Consider the following 13,521-nt stretch of genomic DNA (forward strand, 5'->3'; position numbering starts at 1 on the left):
TTATTCCCAACTTGCTAACTAAGAACACTGTATCCTGTACAAGCCCAGGGACAGTATCCTGGGCTGAGTTCTAAAATTTCCATCACAAGGCATTCTGAAGCTCACTACTGCAGATACTAAGTTTGATTAAATTTGATTGAATGTGTACAAAGAGTAAGATGTGGGCTGCTGACAACAGCGAAGCTATCTTGGGGATAAGGGGCCAGACAGTCCATCTAAACTGGTCTGTGAGATAAGAAACAATTGTTTTATGGGAGATTTTCTGGAGTATATTCTCCTTCTGAGTAATGTAACCCAACTGTGGGCTGGAAGTCAAGTGACCTGGGCAGTGCAGCTGGATAACTGTGTGAGGTCACTCAGCCTCCTCCACTTTCTGGGCCTCAGAATGCTCACCTGCAGACATGAAGAATCAGAGACTAGAAGTCCTGAGGGTCTGTGAACATGGAGATCCTAGAGAATGAGAAGAACTGTTCAGGCCCACTTCATGCACTCCGACTTTATGCCCTCCACGGGTCATCTATCATGTCATTCTACCACGGCATTCCTTATACAGGGACTCACTTTTTCATTATAGATGTAATAGTCACTCTAAGATGTAGTGGGAAATGGGACAAAGGGAAAGGAGAAAGAAATAATGTCAGTGATTATGGGAGTCAAGAAGTTGCAAAGAAAAAACAGCGTAAAAGACGCCTTCATCCCAATATGGAACCCGAAGAGGAGGAGCTGGTGGTGCTTTGAGACAGAGGCACTGGTGGATAGCAGCTGCCACACGTAGGTGTGTGCTGGCCGGATCAGGAGCCCCACAGGCAGATGCCTTGAAGAAAAGGTGGCCAGTGGGGGCCCAAGATGGCCGGGCCTGGATGGATGTTCCTGCTTGGTGGAGGAGCAGCCTGGTGTCTATATGCCTCTGTGGTTGACACGGGCTTCCCTTCATTCGCATGAGTTCTCTGAACTGTTTTTGCCCTTCTTTGTGGCCTATCCCAGAGCTGTCATAAAATGAGTACTGGGTAAGTGCTTGTTGACTGATGAACTGTAAGGGATTTCCTGAGGCAGGACATTCTCCTCTGGACAATTCTTACCAAAGGGTTAATGAGTCCACAGTGAGCTGCAGCAGCCAGAAAAACAAACCTGGTCTTAGCTGCGTGGAGGAGCTGGAGCGTAGCCTTCAGGAAAAAGGAAGTGGTAGTCACCCTGTACTCATCAAATCTCATCTGGAGTGTTGCATTCAGCCCGGAGCACGGAGGGGTAAGGACGCTGGGAGGTGTCCAGAGGAAGGCGAGCTCCACCTGAAACTGCTGCCCTGAGAAAAGAAGACTCTCAGGGCTTTAAGCTGGTATTTAAAGGAAGATTAGGTTTTTTCTGGCAGCCCCAGAGAGCCACACCAGGAGCAGTGGTGGAGGTCGAAAAGAGGAAGAATTAAATCTGCAAAAGTAGAATTGAACTGCCTTGAAAGAGTTAGTTCCCCTTCTTGGAGCTTTGCAAGCTGTGTGACCCCTTGTCAGCTAGGTCAGACTTAGAAAGCTATTGAGGTCCCTTCCAACTCTCAAATTCTGTGATTCTGTGAAGTTTTTCTTTCAAATCTTGGTTTGCCTCTTGGCAACTTCTACCTTTGAGCTGAATAGAACAAACCCCTTCTCCATACCTCTTATGTTCCCCCAAGTCTTCCCTTAAGGCTAAATAAATATCCCCATTTCCTTCTGGGGGCCCTCATGCTACCCATCCTGGTGGCCTTCCTCTGGGCATTTGTCCAGCTTAAGGGAGAGTCTTTAGTGTAGTGTCCCAGGTTCTCTGTAAACTGGTGCCCAGAATGGTATACAGCAGAGTACCAAGGGAGCATTCAGCAGGACTAACATTTCCTTATCCTTGGAATTTATACCAACAATAACTTGCTATAAAAACCTGTTACATAACATGAAACCCTTAGAGCTTTTTTAGATAAGTGCACATAACCATGCCTCTGTTATCCATTACTTAACATTTTTAAACTCAAGTGTTGTAATTTTCAATTATTGTTATTCTATTTAATCTCATTTGTTTAGTCTGACTCTCCAACCCATCAGGGTAGCCTTGGATCCTCTATCTTTCATTATGTTAACTACCCCTTCCAGTTTTGTCAAATCAGCAGATTTGATAAACTTGTTATCTATGCCTTTATCCAAGGTATTGATAAAAAGAATTAAGTCATTGATAATATTATTAACCAGCATGTAGTCAAACACAAATTCTTCTGCTTTACCTTAGAGATGTGATGCTAAATTGATGTTGGCTTGTTTAACTGATCCAGTCATTCAGACAGTTCTGAATCCCTATATTAATATTGCCATCTTTTCCATAGAAATAGTATGTAAGAAGTATGTAATGAAATGCTGTTTTTATAGTGGTGGTCTGATCTAGTTTAGTAACCCTTCCAAAAAAGAAAACGGACTTAACTTGGCTTACCTTGTTACTGGTAAAGTCTGTGTGGGTCTTATCAGCATTTCATTGTCTAGATGTTCTTTCATGAACTATTCCATAACTTTCCTAGGAACTGGAGTCAAGCTCACTGGTGTGGAGTTTGAAAACTTCTTTTCTCTTTCTTGAACCTGAAGCTGATTAATTCCTGCCCTTTCCCAGGCCTAGGCAACAGAATCACTGACTTTGTCTCCTCTGCTGGTTTTTTCAGTACCCAAGGATGTGCTTGATGGCTGGAATTCATCTTCTTACCACCTCCTTCCTTACCTTGGGTCAGCATCCTGCTGGCTATTTTGGTTCCTTCCTTTCCAGTAAGTGCAATGGAAGCCAGTACTCTTGGCAGACAAATACTTTCACATGCTCATAGCTCTGTGATCTCATCAGCTTGGGGTCTTGCTCCAGTGATCCAGTTTGCAAACTCTCCATGCCTGCTTGTTTTGTTTCTCTCCTGTCCACCCCACTGGTCTGCTAGTGGTTTGGAGTCTGGCCTTCTCATAGTATAAAGAGAATCACAGGGTCATAGATTTAGATCTGGAATGGACCTTAGAGACCATTGACTCCAATCCTCTTTTACAGATGAGGAAACGGAGGCCCAGAAAGGGTGATTTTCCTGGGGCCACGCGACAAGGATCTCTGAGGCGGGACTTGGATCCTGGTCTTCTTGGCTCCCATGTCCCCGCTCTGTCCCGTTACATCAGTGGTGCCAAAACTTCGGTACAAATGGATCCCTGCAGATCGCATAGTGACATAGAAAATCTCAAATGGACATAATCTATGTTGTATTTTTGTGTATTTTGTTAGACATTTCCCAGTGCCATTTTAATCTTGGAATCACAGCATGATGCCTCAAGAAAAGACACCAGTCAGTGTTCTCCTGTTTCCCTTGATGACATCCATTACTGCTTTTATTCTTACAGGTCTTTATATTGTATCTGCTGATGCAGCACTTCACCCCTACCTAACAATTTTCAGAGCCTCAGCCATCTTTGAAAAAAAAACAAACAGGAGAGGCAGAAGAGTCCCCTCAGCTCCATTCTTTCTGGGGTCACTTAGCCCTGTCCCTTCTATCCTGCTCACAAGCAGCACTTCTATCCTTTCCCTCATTTTTCATCTTCCCCTTTGAAAGCTGAAATCATTGTGAGCCTCACTGCTTCAGCTTAGAAATCACCTGAAAGCTAGAAAGCTTAGAAAAAACACCTCTCTCTCCCCTTTTCTCCCCATATAATTTTTTCATCTTCATATGTCCTTTTCCCCCATGTTACAGATGGGGAAACTGAGGCTACATAAATGGAGTTATTTCCCTCAGATTAAACATTAAGTCCCCAGTGGAGCAGTGGCCAGGTAAGGCAGGTCTTACCAGGTGATAATGTTGACTATTACATCAGGCTCCAAGGCACTGTGGCCCACTACCTGCCATCTTCCTGAAGTGCACTCGGCAGACACCAAGCACGCTGGCTGTTTTCGGTGGCTGAGAGGGTGGAAGGGAGAACCTGGGGGGCGGGGGGGAGGGTGTCTGAGGATGTTTTAGCCTTGACCAGATTGCCAGGGAGTGAGGGAGAAAGTGTCCATTTGCAGACTGTGGATGCCCAGAAGAGCCTCTTCTCTCTAGCTGCCCCCCTCCCCCCCCCAGTGCTGTCCTGCTTGAATAGGAGGTCCCAGCAGGCACTGCCCCGTGCCCAGGAGCAACTTCTCCCTGCTCCGATGACCGAGGCTGTGGACAAGTCAACAAGGTAGTGACTGCACTGTTCCCCAGGAGAGGAGGGAGCCGCCCTAGGAGGTGAGCAAGGTATAAGAGAGAGGACATGTGGAAAGACTCGGGCCCTGCAGAGAAGGGAAAACCCCAGAGGAGACCTCTGCTTGAGACACCAAGGTGAAGTTGTCTCGGCACTGAGAGTGAGGTACGGAGATTGAAAATGGCAGCCAGTGGGCCTCCGTGGAGGCCTCTCTCTTAGTCCGGGTAGTGCTCAGCACCCCTGAGCCCGGGTCCGGTCCTTCTCTCCTCAATCTAGAAGGAGCCGGAGAGAAGGACTAGCTGGCGAGATGATGATCTGGAGGGACCCGAGTGTGTCTGGGCAGGGCTGCCAGCCAGGCCGTCAGCTCCCCGCCAGCAGTGCCAGCCCTCCTCGCCTTGTCACTTTGGATTGCTTTTGGGAGCCCTGAGCTTGCCCAGGACAGAGGGGAGCTTGGGTGGGAAGTCTGTGTAATGATCTGCTGGAGCCTTTGGGCAGCCTCCGGCACACCTAGGACCCCTTCTGCACATGCCCTGGGCTTCTCCCCCACTCACATCTCTGGGCAGCCCCAGCAGAAAGAACACAGTGGTCAGAAGACCGGGGGGCCAGACGCACAGCCCCTTCACCTTCCGGAGCTTGAGCTTTCTCTTCTTCTCTGAAGTCCAGGGCTGCACTCCAGGTCTGACCGGTACTGCCCCGATGAGACAGACCCTTCCTGATGACTTATGTTGTCTAGGGCTGGGAAATTGTGTGCCCCTCCCTCCCCCCCACCTTTTGGGATTCCAGGTATTATTTTGATGCTTAGGGAGTGTGTTGGGAGAGTTTGGATGTGTTCTTGCCTCCTGCACCTTTCCAAGACCTCTGCTTCCTAGGTGACTGAATGCCTTTTTGAGATCTTAGAACCTTTAGATTTGAACACAGAACATTTTACAAAATTAACCAGCACAAACAAGATGTGAGGCAGAGGTTCTCCACCTGCCAGACATGCCATGCTTGCCAAGGAGGCCTCTGCCCCTGGATAATATTCTTTTCCAGTGCTACCCTCTCTTTACCCTCACCTACTTCCCTAATGAGACTTTATGCCTCTCTGTCAGAATTTCTAACCTTACATCCCAATCCCTATAAAAAAAATCTCTTTTATCAATCTAAATAAAACAAGATGTGAGAGTGGTTCAGAGCTATAATGAGGGGGAGAGCCTAAAGTAATGAGGAGACCTGGGGATGGGAAGGTTGTAGTGAGTGGCTGTACTAACATTTCCTTTGCGTTTTATCTTCTTCTCATCTTGCTTGTGGTAAAAAACAAATATCACACCTTTCCACTTAGAGGTGGCAATCTTTGTTTTTTGGTCAGCTCTCTGATTATCCTTGGGAGCAAATGCAGGATGAAGCACACAGGTGGGGGGGAAATGTAGTTATATGTGTGTGTGGTGTGCTTGGAATATAGGCTGTGCTGAAGATATTGCCATCAAGGACCTGCCCTGTAGGCCTCATCTCATGGGAGTCTCATATAAACAGCCCTGGAATATAGGAACTATCCAGTATCATTAGCTATATTTAACAGATGAAGAAACTAAGGCTGGAAGAACTCACATATCTGTCCCATAGTCACACAGCTACATAGCACCCCATATGCTGTACCCTACAATACACCACTGATTCCATGGCAAGGAAATAAAACTGTTCAAACATATATTATGGAGGAAAATAAGCAATTCCACAAACCCTTAGAGTCTACTCTTACCCATGGAACTCTTTTAGTTTTAGAGAATATTATTTAAAAGTTTGCTCTCCAGCAGGAGCTTTTAACTCTGGAAACACCAGACTTTCTCTAGATAGATTTCAGGAGGTCCTTGAACTTGAATGAGAGAAAAAAAATTATTCTTATTTTCACTAGTCTGTAATTGAAATTTTAACATTTTGCTCAATTATGTGCTTTTTTTTTTTTAAATTAGAAGCAGTATGGTGTGGATTCAGTATTGGACTTGGACCAGGAAACTTGCTTTATGTGCCATTCCTGACATTAAGCTCTGTATCCATAGGCAAATCACTCATTGGATTTGTTTCCTCATCTATAAAATGGGGGATGAATATAATACCAGTAAGTCTCTGCTTCTTAGAATTGTTGTGATGTTTAAATGAGACTATATGGGATGTGCTTTACCAATTTTAGACAACCATATAAATGTTAGTCTTGTCACAATTTAATAGTCAAGGCAGTGACTTACTCTGCCTTCAACAATAATGAGAGTAATCCTTTTTATAGCAAAGGTAAGAGAATAAATGAAGAGACCCCTACAAAACACTTGCAGCTGTTTGAGGGGTCTCAGTTAATACCAGGAGGTGCAACTATATTTGGTGAGCATCTTTCCTAAAAGGCATGTACTGGGAACCATGAATAAATTCTGGATAGTGGATAGGAAAAAGAAATAAATCCATGCAGATGAGTGAAAGGATGTTTTACTACACACATCTGTGTGTACTTGCATTTGTTTAGGTCAGTGTTCATGTCACTATTAATGCAGAATATGAAGTCTTTCTTTGTCTTGGTAGTAATTGAGGAGGATATTGTGAATAGAATTTACCTAGAGTTCAGCAGAATATTGACAAAGGTTCTCATTCAGTCCTTATGGACACAGTAGAGAGATGTAGGTTAGATATTAGCATATAATTAGATAGATTTTGAAATTAATAAATATCTGGACCCAAAAAATAGCCTTTAGCAGCTGAATGTCTATGTCCCTGGGATCTTCTTTACTGTGTTGCTAATTATCAGGGGCTTTTGATAAATGAATAAATGGCACGCGTATCAGATTTGCAGATGACACCTTTAGAAGATATCAACTAAAATATTGGGTGAATCTGGATCCCAGATTTTGACAGATTAATGGACTGAGAGATTAGATGAATGAAACTATTCCACACTTAGATTTTTTAAAATTAGCTTTAGAGGTACATGTTAGAAGAAAGAGGTGGTGCTGTAAGTTTGTTTGCAAAAGGCCTCTAGCTTTTAATAGGCAATCAGTTCAGTGTGGTTGCCAGGAAAGCTAAAGTAATTAAAGATTAGCTCCAGAGGAAGAGTTCCCAAATCCAAGATTTCTGGTAAGACCACCTTTGAAATACTGTATCCCGTTTAGGCATTGCATTTTAGGAAGGAGTGTGTTGTTAACCTGGAGATTATCCAGAGCAGGATGATGGGTGATGAAAAGGATCATTCTTCCATGTGAGATCTGTTGACAGAAATGGGGAGTTTGGAGTGTTCATGCTAGCTGTCTTCAATGAAGTGTTTGAAGGGTTGTCATGTGGAAAGATGAAGCTAGTTCTGCTTGGCCCTCTGGGGCAGAAGTCTGAGCAGGGCATGGACCTTGTTAAGAGTTGATTCCAGCTCTTGAAGAACCTCTCTGAATGGAAGGAGCCGCCTTACTACGGGATGAAGTAGAAAACAGTCCTGGTTAGGTTGAATACGATAACCTGAGAATCTTCCATCTTGGAGATTCTGTGATCACTGTTTGTCCTCCAGTTCTCCCCAGTCTTCCTAAGCTTTCCTTCTCCCCTAACCTGACACAGCTCATTGTTAAAAGGAGCAATCCCTGGCTCTCCCAACCAAGTGCTCAGAGCTCCCTTTTGTGTACCCCTTCTTTCTGCAATTTAGGACATTTGTCCTCTTACCTCTAGGAGCATGAAATAAATACTGGAGGAGGGAAAGAAATGTCCGTGTCCTTCTCTGCCCAGACCTATGAGTAATCAATCCTCCTATTTATTGAGAGGCAAAGAAGCCCAAGAAGAGCTGGGACAGCGGGTTTTTTTTGCTGATATTTACTGCATCATCCAGGACTAATTCTCTAAGCTATAAATACTGTTTCCTTGAGGACCCTAAGTACCTTCAGGCCTGTCGAATAAGGATCATGTGCCAGACACCGAGGATACAAATGTAGTGAATCAAAAAATCTCTGCTCTCAGGGAAGGAACTTACATTCTGATGAGGAAGACAGCAAGTACATGTATAAGTATAAAGGGACTTTATAAAGTATAAAGTAAATTCAAGGAAGCTTAAAGAAGGGCATGAGCTATTGAAGGTATTGGGAAGGGCTTCATTTATGATGTTAAAATGGCCTTCTGCAGCTCTGGATGAATTCTCTTTCTTCAGGTCTGTCTCTGCCTGGGAAAGGCTCCCACACCCTGTACCATGGACTTTAATTAAGCAGGATGGCAGATTTTATCACAACGTGTGTCTGGGGAGATTTGAAGCTCTGTTGGTGAATCGGTGGTTCTCCATTGGATTTGGGGTTTATGAATACAGAATGGTGTGAGGGCAGTGAGGTTATATAGAATGTGTCTAGAATTAGGCTCAGTTTTGCCTTAATATTGACTGCTCTTAAGGAAAGTTACTGTCAGTTGCTTTTATGATGAGGAAGTGCGGTCACAGCCATACCCCAAGAGCATGGAGTATCCTGGGGATGCTGCTTGGTAACAGTGTAGATGGCGGTAGGGGGTGCGGCTAGGGAGCAGTACAGATATAAATAGGAATGATTTCCTGGCATTGGTGAGCTGTGACTTTGTCCTGATGGAGAGCAATGCTGGTTGAGTGGGGTTTCTGCTTTTCTGGAAATTGTCCTTCATAGCTAGGCTAGACTCTGGCCCAAAGTGTTTTGATCATATTATTTTTGAAAAGTCTATTGTGAGTTTTTGGGGATTAGAATGAGAACCGTCTGCCTAAGCATCAGAGAGCCTTTCTGCCTGACCCCATTCGCTCCCTTCGGGTGCCTGGCCGGCCCTAGACTTCACCAGGCCTGCTGGGCTGTTGCTCCCAACTCCCTCCTCGTTCTCACCATATCCGCACTCAGGTGTGCGTTACCATTCCAGTTTATCCAGCTGCCTCCCCGGCATCATTCTCTCAGGGGGCCGACCCCAGGCAGAATTGGGAAGTCACTCTAAGGCCCTCCTCCAGCTCCACCAGACACCATTCATTAGTGATGTCTCACCACTGCTCTTCCCCTCATTATCTTCCTGAACCACAGGCTCCCAGTGCCCTCCTAGGCTCCACCACCCCCCACCCACACTTGGCACACTGACTCTGCAAACCTGCTCTCAGCTAGCCAGCCCATCAAAATGGAGATGGTCAGCTGAATCACACATGTCAAGGTGGGGAAGTCTTTTTGGGTTTTGTTCATGTAGGGAATAATTTCTTAAATTTCATTCATGTAGGGGATAATTTCTTAACCCAAAAAAATGAAGATGCTCTAAATGGAAGCATTCCAAGCATCAGTGAGAGAAATCTTGGCCCATTAAATTGTGCCAGCAGGCAACTTTGTAAGGCTTGTTTTCTGGCCTCCAGTGCACGCCCAACTGCTCTGTAATTCAGAGGTTTTCTCCCTCTTACTCTGTAATTCACACACTTCACTCCTTCACTCCCTATCCTATTCAAACGATGCATTCACCTCTACTGTTCATACTTACAGTATGTCTTTGGACTGTCTCCCCATGCATCCATCCCTATCCTTTCATTGTTTGTTCCGTCCTTCTGAGGGTTCATATGGCATACTTAAGGAAGGAATTCCCTGGGTCTGTCTGTGTCTGTGCAGCACACATCCATATTTGCTATGTCTACATGATCGTGAAACCCTGGTGAGGGAGGAGAGAATGGAGCTGCAGAGTGGCTGTCTCCTCCAGCCCATGCATGTAGTTGTCTGCTCAGCTATTCTTTGTGTCCTCATTTGCCCTGGCTCCTTAAACTGCAAATAGTTTATTAAACTCCTACTGTGTGCCAGACTAGAAAAGCAAAAGGCAGCCCCTGCTCTCAAGGAGCTCACTTGTGAACAACTCTCTAGAGATCATCAAAAGAGGGCAAGTACTAGAAGTAATTGCACCACGGTGGGCTTTTAGTTGGGAGTGGGGATCAGAAAGAGGGGGAGGATTCTAAATGGGGAGAACAGCCCTGAAAAGTGCCAGAAATCAGGAAATGGAATATCTCTTGAAGAGGAATGACAAAGAGGTGGGGGAAGACTGGAAATGGGGACGGGGAGTAATTATGTAAGACTTGGAATGCCAGGGATCTTCTGTTTGATATTAGATTCTGGAAGTGATGGAGAGCCAAGGGAGTTTATTGAGAAGGCAGAGTGACATGGTCAAATCTCCACTTTAGGAAAATCCCATTGGCAACTGAAGGGAGGATGGGTTGAAGAGGAGAGAACCTGTTAACAAGGAGACCCACCAGCAAAGTATTGTGAGTGGTCAGGCAGGAGGTGAGGAGGGCCTGCTCCTTGGTAGAAGAGATCTTGGAAAGGTAGCCAGGAAGGAGACTGAGGAGGAGGAAAAAAAGAAAGCTTTAGTGACAGGGAGGAGAGTGGTGCCCTTGAAAGTGAAGAGAAGTTAGGAAGAAGGAAGGGTTTAGGAGAAAAGATGAGTGCAGTAAGTTGTCTGAGGGCCATCCAATTTGAGATTTTTAATAGACAATCTTCATGTTCTCTTCCTATTCTCCAGTCTCTTTTTGCCTTTCATGCATATATCCTTTCTTTGCTCACAAAAAAAGTTAATTCAAATTAGCAATTATAAACTACACACAAATCAACCAAATGAAAGGTTTGCTTTGTTTTAGTCATTTGTGGTTGGATAAAGTTCGGTTTTTATTTGTGTCTATCTGAAAATCTAGACAAGCAGCTCTTGCAAAAACCAACATTTAATCTTGCACAAGTGGAGAAGCACTTCATACCATGGACTGTCAGTTGGTGTGCTTAAAGATGAACTAGGAAGGCTTATGCCGGCCCAAGGAGGCAAGGGGCGCCCTCTGCTGGCACCCAGGCCTGGCTCCTGCGGAGAAAAAAAATGGGGCTGTTTACTCCAGTTATTCTGAGCCCCCTTTCTCCCACAAATATTCTCATTCTAAAAGTGGAGAGGGCAAGAAAGGAAATTTTTGAAACACTTTGAAGCATCCTGGTCCACTGTCAGTCTTAACCTTCATCCTTTGGAAATGTTCAGGTAATATATTTCTATACAAGGGCTTTTCAAATTGTAAAGCACCACAGAACATTTATTATTCTCACTCATATTGTAAGCAAGAAATGGATAGCTACAAAGCAACGTGGTGTCCTACAAAACTGGCTCGGAAGACTGTTCCTGCAGGAGAGTTAAAAAAAAAAAGGCTCTGTCCTCTGGCAGCCTCGTTGGTGGCAGGAGGGATAGAAATCACTCCTCAGAAACTTAGACAGCTGTGTGGCTCAGGTCAGCTCCCTTCACCTGCCCTGCTCTCAGTTTCCCCATCTGTATAGTGAGGAGTTTGGATTTGAGAAACGAGCATTCAGCTTCAGGAGGTGGCTATTTTAAGTGACAACACTCATCTGTGTGTAAAAGTTGTGGTTTGTTTAAAAATCAGTCCTGGATAACCTGTGCACATAAAGCAGTGTGACTAGGGAAGTGATGCTGCTGAGATGGGGGACGGGTCCATGCACGTGCTCCCCATCCACTCTCCTCTGTGAGAGAACACGCTTCTCAGGCTCACATCTCTCAGCTCTCGAGCCCACAGCTGGAAACGAGAAAGCAAACAAGAAATAATCATGGCTCCCAGGTGCTTTTACAGTTACTGATCTAATTTGGTCTTCACAACAAATCTATAGAATAGGATTTAAAAAACGAAATAAAACCAAAAAAAACCTTGATTCAGAAAATTTAGTTAACTTGCCCAAGGTCGCATTAGCTTTTACTGGATGCCTTGTGTGTGCCAGACAGGCAGACTCTGGGCTGGTGCTGGAGCACAAACACATGTCCCCTCCCTGCAGAAGGCCACCTTCTGCTGGTAAATGCAAAGCGGTTTCCTTGGAGGGAGGTTTCTTGTGGGAGGCGCCCTGAGCTGAAGCTTCTGAAGTGACCGTGTGCTCTCCAGCCGTGGTGGGGCCCGGAATGCAGGCAGAAGGACGATGGGCATGGAGGAGGCCAGCCCCCAAGTGGCACATTGGCATTAGCCCTTGGTGCCCTTTCGTGGAGACAGCAGTATGTTGCTGGGAACGTGTGTGTGTGTGTGTTAATGTTTAAGCTTTTCCTTTTTCATTTTCCTACAGTATGACATGATTTAGTTTAAAAAAAAACTGTAATTTTTTTTTTAAAAGAATGATGTGCTTTAAGCTGAGGAATTGGGAGCTTCTGGAACTTTACTGGATAGAGAATGACATAATCCCGGGGGCTTGGCGGGTGTTGGGCTAGTGACAGCGCAGGAGAGAAGCTCCTGCTGCCACATGTCCAGGGAGGAGGCTGATGCAGGAGGTGCCGAAGGACCAAGTCGCCGTCTGGTGGCCAGTCGGACGCGGTGGGCTGAGGAGGAGGGGGGAGGGCCTGAAGGTGGCACTCTAGGTAACAGGCAGTGAGGTGGTGCCTTCCCCAGAAATAGAGAAGGGAGGGAGTGGGGAGTGCTGGGGGGGAGGGGTCATGAGTTCTGCTTCCGAAAAGTTGAGTTCAACAAGTGTACGGGACATCCCCTGGCAGGTGGTCATGTGCGCAGATCTGGGAAGAGGGGAGCAAGATTCAGCAACACACAAATGAGACGGGAAGAGGAGGTGGTCAGCAGTGTCCCACAAAGGGGCCAAGAAGCAAAGATAGAGGGGGAAACCAGATTCCCAGCCGGGAAATGATGGAGGAGGGAGGTAACCTGGTGGAGGTGAGGTCCAGCAAAGGCTTTGGGGAGATGAGGAGTTGGGTGAGGTTTTCAGCATCAGAGAAGAAACTGGCAGCTGTGTGACTCTGGTAAACTCCCTTAACCTGTCCTCTTTTCCATTTCCCCATCTGTAAAGTGAGGGGTTTGGATTTAATCAACTCTAAATCTATGCTCTAGAAATCGATGAAGTTTATTCCTGGGAGAGTCTCCTCACCCATGCTTCCTGTTGCACCAGACACTGCTGAGAAGGCCTTATCTCATTTCCCAACCTCATCAGATTAGAAACAAACATCAAGTGAGATGTAGAGGAAATTGGAAAGAGGGACTGAGGGAATGGAGGAGATACTAAAAAAAATAAATTTGACCACAAGAACTCAAAAAACATGTGTCTGCATTTATTTATCAGAGAGGCAGCCCCTACTGGCTCTTTTTTTTTTTTTTTTTTGGTCCTGTTGACAACAAAAAGCATTTTGTAGTTTAGAAGACTTACATCACAGAGTAAGTGTGATGAGTTTTAGCTGCAAGATGGACCAATATTCTGAAGCTGTTTATAGACATAATTACAATTTCAAAATTTTGAGAGCTGTGTAATAATAAAAATGAGCCATAAGTTGTTTTTTCCTTTGGATACAGTTTTTTAATCATATTTTTGGAGTGAAGATTTAAGAAAACTTCCTTTAAAACATTTCCAATTGGTGGAGG

At 45.1% G+C, this 13,521-nt stretch overlaps 1 protein-coding gene across 1 annotated transcript in view; it reads left to right on the plus strand.

Annotated features, from left to right (window-relative positions):
• UBTD1 (ubiquitin domain containing 1) overlaps nt 1-13,521 on the plus strand; it is a 59,425-nt gene that overhangs the window by 44,191 nt on the left and 1,713 nt on the right. The gene's annotated exons all lie outside the window — the stretch shown is intronic.

This window comes from Antechinus flavipes, chromosome 2, assembly GCF_016432865.1.
Source record: "Antechinus flavipes isolate AdamAnt ecotype Samford, QLD, Australia chromosome 2, AdamAnt_v2, whole genome shotgun sequence".
In the NCBI taxonomy this organism is placed as follows: Eukaryota; Metazoa; Chordata; class Mammalia; order Dasyuromorphia; family Dasyuridae; genus Antechinus; species Antechinus flavipes.